Raw genomic sequence first — 13,386 nt, 5'->3', positions numbered from 1 at the left:
TATAGCAGGGAGACTCTTTAGTATTTAGAAAAGGGCTCCGAGCCCTGTCAACTTCACGTCAGTGCTTTTTATTGGTTCGTGGGCTTTCCTAATTAAATCGGCTTGCTTTCATTAGTCGAAGGCACGCATAGGTCATGCCTTTTCCGGTGGCTAGCCCTCCTCGAGCGCAGCGGCCAAGTACAGAAAACATGCGAGGCTCGCTGTTTTCCATCGGGCTGGTGGACTTTTTTTAAAAATAATTTACGAGCCCGATCTCGCTTGGCAGAAGTCGAGCGCTTACCTACTTGATTTCACTTTTTCGGGTTACGTGCATAAATGCACTTTTGCCCGATAGGTGAAAAGTCGGGTTAGGAGTTTACAACGCGATCGGCTCTAACACGAGCAAACGCGAGACCCGATGCATTGTAAATGCTTGTTAATCTTGGTCTCCATCTAATCAATACTGATTAAATTGATGTGTGTACCAGATGGATAACCAATTTAACTTTTCCCTTCTCTCCATATTGCTCAGGTACCTAGAACAAGGTGTCTCATCTTTTTTACTTGATTCCTAGTCTACTTAAGACCAACACGGTCAAGAGCCCCCTTCAGGGGGGGCCGACAGGCATTGCAGCACCGGCCTGTGGAGGAGCTTTCCCGATGATGAAGCCAGTCATCCACTGGGATGCATGAGGGTTCTTGCTCCTGAAGGATTAGGTCCCCTTGAATCCCTCTTGTTGTTTCCCCCTTTGGAACAGTGTACCTTGATATGACTACACAAATTATTAAACATATAAAACCAGCATATATAAAATACCTCATGCATCAATAAACACAGCTACTTCATATCTGATTACATTGTCCACTATTGTGGTGCCCAATAAACATCTTATACTTTATCCTGTCATCACTGCACATATTGGATGAACAATTCCTTCAAGCTGTTAATAGAAGCATTATAAAGAGCAAACCCTTCAAAAACTGAAGTCCACTTTTGATCATGGCAAAACAGGGAGACTTTTGCATCAAGAGGTACAATATCCAAACACAAAGACTTGATCCATTACTGATTGGATATCATAATATCCCCTATAAATGCAGAAGTAGCTCTGCATCTAAATTGTGGTCCGATGGCTTTTCTGAACCCAACAATAACATCATTCTGGATTCCACTCTTCAAATTCCAATGTTCTGTCTCCCATCTTTGGATCTACCTTTATATATGTAATGCCATAAAATGTGAAACACTTACAGTCCCCTTCATGATCATCCCAAAAGTGTTCCATTAATGGAGCAACAAGTCATCAATGAAGCGCACCCATAGTACCACTTTCTCCATGTAGGCGCTTAAATCGTCAGACCATGCCACCTCCTTTTGCCACTACCCCATGCCCCATGTATAGGTTGGCGTACGTCGGTGCAAATGATGCCCCCATCGCCGTACCTTGTTTTTGGAGGTAGTAGTCATTGTTGAATAAAAAGATGTTATGTTTTAAACAGAATGATAGCATGGTCATCAACATTTCACAGTGCTTAATAAGCTCTATGTAACGCGTTCTCAAGAAATATCTGTATATAAACAAATGTATATGTATAAACATATGGCTCCAAACTCTTGGGTGTGCTCGGTCCGTGTCAGTTGCCCCACATGCTATTATTACTTTGAATCACACAAGGAGAAAACAAGAAAACAAGAACAGACACGTTTCAGGTGTGCGCCTTCATCAGTATCAAACATGTTCAGGAATTTCAATCTGCTATAAACTCTGATACGTTTGGTGTTAGTTTTGTCATCAACATCAACATTGGACTAACAAACAAAAGTCTTCATGTATCTTCTATGGTGGCCATTATGTAACATTTTCACTTACCAAATAATTATACATTGTACTCCTCTAACCCTGTCAAACTTCCTACATTAAATGCAGAGAACAATTTTTACATTAATCATAGTCACTTCATTTCATTTGATTATTATATAGCCGCCACCCAGCCCTGGACATCATAATAATAATGATTTTCTCTTTACTAACCATTTATCTTATTAATCACATAACAGGAATAGGAGCCACATCCTGTTCAAATTGCATTTCATCCACCATTATTGGGTTACAAAGGAAATCTCAAACATATTGATTCTAAGTCACAGCAAAACCCATGTTGAGACATTGAGAACATACCGCCGTACATCAGATCAGTAGTTTAATGTCGACTTGGTTGAATGTTATTGTTAATTTAAGCACCCACAGTAATTCAATCATGTTGTTGGCAGACATAGGGGGTCATTACAACATTGGCGGTAAAAGTCACTTACCGCCGTGCAGAAGACCGCCAATACACCGCCGCGGCCGCGGTAGACCGCCACAGCTATTATGACACACATCTCGGAATCCGCCGAAATTCAGACACCCACACAACACCGCCACACCAAAGGTCAGCAATAAACATGCGGAAACAAATCCTCTACCTCCACGCCAACAGAAACACGCCCATGCTATTACGACCCACGAATCCACGCGGCGGTCTTTCAACCACGGTATTCCATTGGCGGTACACACCGCCGCGCTCAAAATACACACACATCTACAAAACACCGCCACATTGGACAATTTGAAATATACACACCTGATACACATACAAACAACACTCCCACGCACCCAATACAATATAAAACACACACCCACATCACCCACAAACCCCTACGACCACAAATTCTGAAAGAAGGCCAGAGAGACAGCACAGCAATTGACAACCCCATCACACAGAGGCACACAACACCATCACCCACACAACGTCCATGCACAAAACACCACACACCACTACACTCACCACACTCATCAACACATACACCACCCCACACATCACCCACACCACCCCATGGCACGCCAAAGACACCCCCGCTTCTCCGAGGAGGAGCTCAGGGTCATGGTGGAGGAAATCATACGGGTAGAGCCACAGCTATTTGGCTCACAGATACAGCACACATCAATAGCCAGGAAGATGGAGTTATGGCGCAGAATAGTCGACAGGCTCAACGCTGTGGGACAGCACCGAAGAAATCGGGAGGACATCAGGAAGAGGTGGAACGACCTATGGGGGAAGGTGCGTTCCACGGTCTCCACGCACAACATCGCGGTACAGCGGACTGGCGGCGGACCCCCACCTCCTCCCCCACAACTAACAACATGGGAGGAGCAAGTCTTGACCATCCTGCATCCTGAGGGCCTCGGAGGAGTCGGTGGAGGATGGGACACTGGTAAGTCAAATCTCAACTATCAGATCCCCCACCTTACCTGCATGCTATCACACACCCCCACCCTCACCCCCTCCCCTATCACTCCAACTCATCACTAATGTACCCATAACACAAACCACCCATCCCAACACCAAGCCCTGCATGACACAACTAAGCATGGTCACCCCTCACCAAAGCATGCTCACTGCACATACCCAGAACACCCCCCCAACCATCATCACACAAGCCCCCACACAGGAATGCTTGCACTGGGGTTCACGCACAGCCACCCATTGCACACCATTACACACACACATGCAATAATCATGCTCTTATGCCCCTGCAGGAACCCGAAGGACCGTCACCACACCAGAGGGTCCAGACAACACCACTCCACCCCCAGAAGAGGCCCACAGTGACGAGAGCAGCTCTGCCCTACTGGATCTTGATGACCAGCCCGGACCATCGTGGGCCTCAGGACAGTCGGTTCCCCTTGCACAGGCACAGCCCAACACTGACCTTCCACCCTCTGGTAACACCAGCACAGCGCCCACCCAGCGGGCCCAAACCTCCCTACCCAGGACAGGTCAATCAGCTGTGTGTCCACCACTACAGGGCACCCAGGGTAACCCACCCTTCCAACAACAACAGGGACCTGGGGGCAGTGGTAGCGGGCCCACGGTCCAGGGGACGGAGGCACAGGAACATAGGGGAACTGGGAGGGCTGCTGTGCGACAGAGGGAGGACAGGCCAAGGGAACCAACTCTCCATGAGGCCCTCTCCTCCATCATGGGAGCGTACCACCACTCCCAGGAGACGATGGCGACGGTCCTGGACAAGTTGCAGGAGACCCTGCGGCTGCAGAAGGAGCAGTATTTGGGGTTCAGGGAGAAGCTCAGAACCATCAGCTACACCCTGGGCACCATCGTAGGGGTGCTGAAGGACATACAGCAGACCTTGAGGGACACCGTGACACTGCAAGGGGCCCCTGACACTAGCCAGGACGATGAAATGCCCACCACCTCCGCCGGCGCTAGTGGAGCCACAGGAGCACCACACCAGCACCCCACCCCCTGCAGACGGACAACCACCACGCAAGCGGTCCCTGAGATCCAGGAACAGGACAGAGCAAGATGGCAAGACCCCCGCCAGGAAATAAGACCACCCTGATTGTCCTCCCACTGTCCCACTTTGTTACCCTGTCCATGTTCGAACTGCCCCAGCTCCACTTCCTATGCCCAGATGGGCAGTGCACCTGTGAGACTAATAGACTGGACTCTGCCATGGACATTCCTCCACCATCACCCATCACCAATTTACAACCCTCCTTCATTTTTTGAGCACATAAATAAACACCCTTGAAACACAAAACAATCTGGAGTCAGTCTATGATTTTGCACTTTGTATTATCAATGACAGTGTCATAATGGCTGTACCATTGTAAGGCTAACATACCTATGTCACACATCACAAGCCCTTGAAGGATGCAAGCAGTTGACACGTAGGTTACCACACCTGTGAAACCGTAAGGGAAGGGTATAACTCAGTTAACAAATAGTGATTGAAATAGACAAACAGGATAGAGGTAGACGTGTGAAAGTTAATGTAATGTCAAACCAGAAAATGTTCTCACCTGTGTCTCACTGGAAATATTGCTGAATGACTGACTCCCTGTTGTCGTTTTCTTCTTCCTCAGCTTCATCCTCATCACTGTCCACAGGCTCCACAGACTCCACAGCTGCTACAATACCGTCATCTGGATCATCCTCCTGCAGAAAAGGCACCTGGCATCGCAAAGCCAAATTATGGAGCATGGAGCAGGCGATGATGATGTCGCACACCTTCTTCGGTGAGTAGAATAGGGATCCACCTGTCATATGGAGGCACCTGAACCTGGCCTTCAGGAGGCCGAAGGTGCGTTCGATCACCCTCCTAGTCCGCCCATGGGCATCATTGTGCCGTTCCTCTGCCCTGGTCCTGGGATTCCTCACTGGGGTCAATAGCCAAGAAAGGTTGGGGTAACCAGAGTCCCCCAATAGCCATACCCGGTGCCTCTGGAGATGACCCATCATATCAGGGATGCTACTATTTCGCAGGATGTAGGCGTCATGCACTGAGCCAGGGAACATAGCATTTACCTGCGAGATGTACTGGTCTGCCAAACAGACCATCTGGACATTCATGGAATGATAACTCTTCCTGTTCCTGTACACCTGTTCACTCCTGTGGGGGGGAACCAGAGCTACAAGGGTCCCATCAATGGCACCTATGACGTTGGGGATATGTCCAAGGGCATAGAAGTCACCCTTCACTGTAGGCAAATCCTCCACCTGAGGGAAAATGATGTATCTCCTTACGTGTTTCAGCAGGGCAGACAACACTCTGGAACAGCACGTTGGAAAACATAGGCTGGGACATCCCTGATGACATGGCCACTGTTGTCTGAAAAGACCCACTAGCAACGAAATGGAGCACTGACAGCACCTGCACGTCAGGGGGGATTCCAGTTGGATGGCGGATCGGTGACATCAGGTCTGGCTCCAACTGGGTACATAGTTCCTGGATAGTTGCACGGTCAAACCGGTAGGTGACGATGATATGTCTTTCTTCCATTGTCAACAGGTCCACCAGTGGTCGGTACACCGGAGGATTCCGCCATCTTCTCATATGTCCCAGCTGACGGTGCCTACGAAGGACAACAGCGAAGAACCAGTCACTATTCCTCCAGGTATGTACTCACAGTTACACACAAGACTACACCACTCACAGAACCCTTCCTGTATGTGTGTTGAGTGTAGGCCTAGCTATGTGTGACGCAGTAGTAAATGAAGCCATTTGGGCCCCTGAAATGGCGGCTGCCTGACCTCTAAACTGGGACAATGGGATTGTGGGGTAACTGCGCTGGCGTTGCACACCGTCGCGGTAGGCTGTCGTAGACCGCTGCGCAATGCTGCATTGGTTAACAGTGGACCCTATGGGTCCCAGGAGCCAATGAACAGGTGCGATGGCAGTGATGATGCCCACCGCCGCGGACGTCAGCACCGCGGACATCACCGCCATTTTCTATCTGTTCACTCACTAGATACCTGACCTTCGACAGGAGAGGACCTACACTGCTAGTGCTGCTGTGAAATCGGTCTGGAAGCGACGATGGCTGCTGCGTCTGGGGAAAGGGCCCCTGCCTTCACTGCACAGGAGTTGGAGAAACTTGTGGATTGAGTCCTCCCCCAGTACACGCTACTCTACGGTCCTCCAGACCAACAGGTTAGAACACAGGGAGCACGTTGTATGGGCTAGGCCTGGGTGGAGAGGGCTGGGTGGAAGAGGGAAGTGGGCAGAGTTGATTGAACATTAATGCATGGGAATGAATGGGCCACATGACCAGAGTAGGGAGGGGGCCACTCACAACGACGGTGCAGTTGGTAATGACTGTTCCTCTTCCCTTGTGCATGTCATGTAGGTCAGCGCCCACCAGAAGAGGGACATCTGGCGTGCCATCGCCAAGGAGGTCCGGACCCTCGGGGCCCACCACAGACGGGGCACCCACTGCCGGAAGAGATGGGAGGACATTCGCCGCTGCAGCAAGAAGACGGCGGAGGCTCAGCTGGGGATGGCCTCCCAATGTGGGAGGGTTGCCCGTCGCACCATGACCCCCCTGATGTTCCGGATCCTGGTGGTGGCCTACCCGGAGTTGGATGGGCGCTTGAGGACATCACAGCACACACAAGGGGGTGAGTACAACCTCATTCTGCGGACTTTGCGTGCAGTGGAGGTGTCTGGGTGGGGGAGGTGGGCTGTGGGTGACCCTAGGCCAGGGCGAGTTAGGTAGGCAAGGCCCCTCCGTAATGTATCCCACCTCAGCAGAGTGGCAAGTTGAGGTATAGTTGCCCCTGTGGCATTCATGTGCGCAGATTTCCACCATTGCCATGTAGGCCATAACCCAGAAATTGTGTTTGCAGAGTGCAGGAGCACGGCGTAATGCAGGGGGCTGCTGCGTCTGTCTTGTCCGCCAACGGTAGCGGAATACCATGCACTAAAACTCTTGTTCTTCTGTCTCCCCTCCTTTTCCTGCTCTCCCTGTCCTTTTGTACATCAGCATCAACAGGCGGAGGTACAGTGGCACCGGAGCACGACGGAGCTGCATCCCACATGGCCATGGAGGGCCACACCACGGACTCTGAATGCACCAGTGGGACGGAGGGCGAGGGGAGCTTCACGTCGGCCACCGGATCACCAAACAGCGACACGGACTCGTCCACCGATGGGAGCACCCCTGTGGTGGCGGCACCATCTGTGCGCATCACTTCTACAGGTACAGCCGCCACCTCCCCTACCAGCACCGCCCTCCCAGCAGCCCCTCAGCGTTCGCCCGTGCCCGCTCACCCAGGAGGGTGGGCATCACCTTCGCCCCAGGCACCTCAGGCCCTGCCCCAGTCACCCCTGCTGCCCTCAGTGAGGAGGCCATTGACCTCCTCAGGTCACTCACTGTTGGGCAGTCTACCATTGTGAATGCCATCCAGGGTGTAGAACGAGAGTTACAACACGGTAATGCATTCCTGGAGGGCATTCATTCTGGTCAGGCTGTCCTTCAACGAACCCTGCAATCTCTGGCCTCAGCACTGATGGCAGCCATTGTCCCTGTGTCGAGCCTCCCCCCTCCAACTTCCTCCACCCAGACCCAATCCCCTGTACCCCAGCCCATCCCAAGCACACCTACAGACCAGCATGCACACAAGTCAATACCCAAAAGTAGCTCAAGCAAACATAGGCACCACACATCCTACAGGCACTCACACAAGCATCACACCCATACAGACACAGTAACATCCACTGCCTCCACTGTGTCCCCTTCCTCCTCTTCTCCCTCCTCCCTCCCAGTCTCGTCTACACACACACCTGCATGCACCACATCTACAGGCACCAGGAATCGCACCAGGACACCCAGCACCACAAGCCACTCACCTGCACTCACCACCTCCACTGCCATTTACACGTCCCCTGTGTCCTCTCCCAGTGTGTCTGTGACGCCCCCTCCCAAAGTACACAAACGCCGGCAATCACTCACCCAACATCCATCCACCTCACGACAGCCTCCTGTACCTGCACCTGCACCCAAAACAGCTAAAGTAACACCTCCTACAACCACCTCCTCTTCCTCCACTCCCAGACCCCCTCCAGGACCCATCCCAGTGTTCGTCAGAAACTGTCCCTGTGTAAAATTGACCTTTTTGCTCTCACTCCCCCCTCCAATTCATCAGTCCCGTCGTAGCGCCTCAGCCAAAAAGCCTCCAATACCAGTGGTGCGGGTTCAGGGATTGTGGAGTGCACCGGCCACTAGGGCAGGCAGCAGGACCCGGAGCCAAGGCACTGGCAGCCCACCCCCTGTAAAGGCTCTAAAATTGGAGAGTGGACGACAGGACCGTGTTAAGACTCCTGGTGGGACAACAACTGACCTGGGTTCGAAGGGGATTGGAGAGTCAGCTGTGAGTCCACCAAAGGTGAGGAAGGTCTAGAGGAAGTCTTGCCAGCCTGTTGTGAGTGTCACGGCGGAGAAGTGTGCCATCATTTCCGGCGGTCCAGACACAACCGCCAGCACCGTCGTCACTGGTCCAGAGTCCACCGCCAGAGTCACAGCCCAGGAGGGCCCAAGTATCGTCACTGGTCCAGAGACCACCGCCAGAGTCACAGCCCAGGAGGGCCCAAGTATAGTCACTGGTCCAGAGACCACCGCCAGAGTCACAGCCCAGCAGGGCCCAAGTATCGTCACTGGTCCAGGGACCGCCGCCAGAGTCACAGCCCAGGAGGGCCCAAGTATCGTCACTGGTCCAGAGACCACCGCCAGAGTCACAGCCCAGGAGGGCCCAAGTATCGTCACTGGTCCAGAGACCACCGCCAGAGTCACAGCCCAGGAGGGCCCAAGTATCGTCACTGGTCCAGAGACCACCGCCGGAGTCACCCAGGAGGGCCCCGGCTGCCACAGCCCCGCTGGGCAATGATGGAACGTCATGCCACACACCAATGCCCAGTGTAGGGAACGTCATGCCACACACCAATGTCCGTACCAGAACCGCCATGGCAAAGCACCACTGAACAGGGCAAAGACCGCCATGGCAAAGCACAGCTGAACAGGGCAAAGACCGCCATGGCAAAGCACCGCTGAACAGGGCAAAGACCGCCATGGCAAAGCACCGCTGCACAGTCCAGAACCGCCATGGCAAAGCACCGCTGAACAGGGCAAAGACAGCCATGGTGAAGACCTGCTGAACAGGGCAAAGACCGCCATGGCAAAGCACCGCTGAACAGGGCAAAGACAGCCATGGCAAAGCACCGCTGCACTGTCCAGAACCGCCATGGCAAAGCACTGATGAAAAGGGCAAAGACAGCCATGGTGAAGACCTGCTGAACAGGGCAAAGACCGCCATGGCAAAGCACCGCTGAACAGGGCAAAGACCGCCATGGTGAAGACCGCTGAACAGGGCAAAGACCGCCATGGCAAAGCACTGCTGAACAGGGCAAAGACCGCCATGGTGAAGACTGCTGAACAGGGCAAAGACCGCCATGGCAAAGCACAGCTGAACAGGGCAAAGACCGCCATGGCAAAGCACCGCTGAACAGGGCAAAGACTGCCATGGTGAAGACCTGCTGAACAGGGCAAAGACCGCCATGGCAAAGCACCGCTGAACAGGGCAAGCACTGTGTAGGAATGAATGGACCGCCACATCAGGCATCCTTATCCCATGTGCAGCTGGGACAGTGACAGGACATGAACTTTCACATGGAGACTCATCCAGTATGGGCACCAGTCCCACCCAGTACCAGTAGAGAACTGCATCTACTTGAGAGACTGTAGCTTTGCACTCCCCAGGATGGCTCAGTGGGCAAACCACCCACTGTATAGACTTGAGAGACTGTGGCTTTGCACTCCCTAGGATGGCACAGTGGGCAAGCCACCCACTGTATAGACTTGAGAGACTGTGGCTTTGCACTCCCTAGGATGGCACAGTGGGCAACCCACCCACTGTAGAGACTTGAGAGACTGTGGCTTTGCACTCCCCAGGATGGCACAGTGGGCAAACCACCCACTGCAAAGACTTGAGAGACTGTGGCTTTGCACTCCCCAGGATGGCACAGTGGGCAACCCACCCACTGTAGAGACTTGAGAGACTGTGGTTTTGCACTCCCTAGGATGGCACAGTGGGCAACCCACCCACTGTAGAGACTTGAGAGACTGTGGTTTTGCACTCCCCAGGATGGCACAGTGGGCAAACCACCCACTGCAAAGACTTGAGAGACTGTGGCTTTGCACTCCCCAGGATGGCACAGTGGGCAAACCACCCACTGTAGAGACTTGAGAGACTGTGGCTTTGCACTCCCCAGGATGGTACAGTGGGCAACCCACCCACTGTATAGACTTGAGAGACTGTGGTGTTGCACTCCCCAGGATGGCACAGTGGGCAAACCACCCACTGTATAGACTTGAGAGACTGTGGCTTTGCACTCCCCAGGATACATCAATGGGCATGGTGCCCCGTCGTGGATCTGGCTTCGCATTCATCTGGGTGAGGTGCCCCCCCTTCCCTTCCCCCTGAGGTGCCTGTAGTATTTCTATCTGATGCCCCGGCAGTGTTCTCTCCGATTGTGGTCAGGTGTCATTTGTGGGCCTCGCCCATGCATTTTTGGACTGTTGGTGCACGGACATTGTTGTGTACATATCTGCACTACTTCTCGTATTGTATATAATTATGAGTGATTTTCTAATATATATCTGTATATTTTTGTATGACATGTATATTGGCACATTATAATGTTTGACCGAATTTCGCATTGTCTTTTCATACTTCCGGGGGGATTGTGGGTTGTTCTTGTGATTTTTGTGAATGCATTGGTGTGTATGTTGTGATATGCGAGGGTGGGGGTGGGGGTGTTTGGTGGGTGTCCCCCTAACTTTTGCCTCCTCCCTCCCCCGTGTCGTAGGTGCAGTACTCACCGGTGTCTTCTGCGCCTACGTAGCTGTTGTTAGTAGAGGAGCAGAAAGACAAGGGCAGGGAGTATTTGTAATTCCGGGTCCATGGAGTCGTCGTTCCTCGTGGGATGTGTTCAGGTGAGCGTTTTCCCATAGCAAAAGCTGTTTCCGCCGTGTTTTTATCCGCAGTGAATCCGCCCCGGAAAAGGTGGCGGATTGGCGAGTTGTAATAGTGTGGGCGGTACATTGTCTCCCACCTGTCTGTTGGCGGTAACTGCCGCGCTGCTTGTCTGTACCGCCGTGGCGGTCGGAGTGTTAAAGTGGCTATCTTTGTTGGCGGTTTCCGCCAGGGTCATAATTCCCTTTTTTTGTCCGCCGGGCTGTTTGCGGTATTTCCGCAGCTTTAACACCGTCCGCCAGGGTTGTAATGACCACCATAATTTGGATGACATTTCTCCTAGATTTCTTAACATAGGGATTCAACTCAACTAATATAGAAACCCTAGCATCCTCTTCTAGTTACACTGACGTTCACTGCAATTCACATTCTAATTGAGCACTTTCTCATCTCCAGGCAATTTGCTGTACCAATGATTCCAATCACAGAATTTGTAGAGCCTTCCCATCTGGGCTACTTACACCTCTCTATCGGCCAGATGTGATGCAAGGTCTTCTTCACTGTTAAGACCTCTAGAGGTTTTAGTTTGTAATTCTAAAATATACTTACATTCAAGTCACCGTCATCATAGGGTCCTGTCACCCTCTTCTTTCCCCATTATGACCTGATCTAAACAGAAGGATCTCAATGTATCTCTGTTTCTATTACGACAGTCTTGATAATGTCTGGCAACTGGATAGTTTGGGTCATGATTCGCTATTGCCCTCATGTGTTCTAACAGTCTCTTTTTCACAGAATGTACTGTACTCCCAACATATAGTTGTTGCATGGGCAGACCAGAAAATACACTGCGTAATCTGTATTACAATTCATAAAATGTTTGATAACCACAGGTATTTTGCAACCTGATATCTGATATGTCTTCACCTTCTCACTGTGTTTGCATGCTTTGCAATTTGTGCACAGGAACAGCACCTTTATTTTAGTTTTCTCATCAGGCAGACTTCTGCTCTCCTTAAAATGTCTGTGCACTAGCACATATTTCAGACTTCTGCCCGTTCTATAGGATTTTTAGGATGATCTGGTAACTCAGGGCCTAGGATTGAGTCTGATTTTAAAATATGCCACTTCTTTTGCAGACTCAGACAGATCTCTAATGTCTCATTTGTACAGTCAGTGATTAATCTGAACTCAGTCTTAGTCTCTTGTGTGTTACTCAATGTGGATCTATTCTCCAATGAAGTCACTCTATTTAGGTGGCCCACTTTTTCACTTGTTTACCTCAATATCTTTTTCGAGTAACTCCGTACCTCAAATTTCTTAATGTCCTTGTTCGTTCCTCTGTCTATTTATTTTCTTTGTCACTCAAAATTTTCCTTTTCGTTCAAAGCAACTCCCCAAAGGGGATGCTACATTTTAGGTTTCTGGGAGGGAAGCTTTTTTGCATGCAATATGGAGTTTCCAGCAGTCAACTTCCTATAAAGAGATGTGTGAATTTTACTGTCTCCTACTGAGACCTTCAAATCTAAAAAGGTCACACTTTCTCTGCTAATATCGCTGGTGAATTGCAAGTTTACTGTGTTAGAACTGAATGAGGAAATATATTCCTCAGCTGATTTTTTGTCACCTTCCCAGACAATAAACACATCATCAATGTATGTGACCCACATTATCATCTGGTCCAACCATCTTTCATTTGCCCCTGACCAGGCTACCTGCTTCTCCCACCAGCCCACTAACAAAACTGAATAGCTAGGGCAAAGCAGATGCCGATGGCTGTCTTGTGGATCTCTCTGTAGCACTGTCCTGCAAAAAGAAAAATATTATTGTGCAGACAAAAACTCACAAATTACAATAGCATTTTTTTTTATGTTATAGACCTTGTGAGACTGTGTGCCTAGGAAGAAAACTAGTGATATCCATAGTAATCAACAAAAAATCTTCTTCCCAAATAATGTTCTTTACATGTTGCAAAAAATCTTTGGAGTCTCCTATATATGAACTCAGTGCCTTCACCAATGCGAGACCAAAGTGATCTAACTCGACCAGCATTTTCTCTAGCAGGCTTAATTTCAATGAGACAGTGGGATT

Source organism: Pleurodeles waltl, chromosome 7, assembly GCF_031143425.1.
Source record: "Pleurodeles waltl isolate 20211129_DDA chromosome 7, aPleWal1.hap1.20221129, whole genome shotgun sequence".
Lineage (NCBI taxonomy): Eukaryota > Metazoa > Chordata > Amphibia > Caudata > Salamandridae > Pleurodeles > Pleurodeles waltl.
This window is presented reverse-complemented; position numbering follows the sequence as displayed.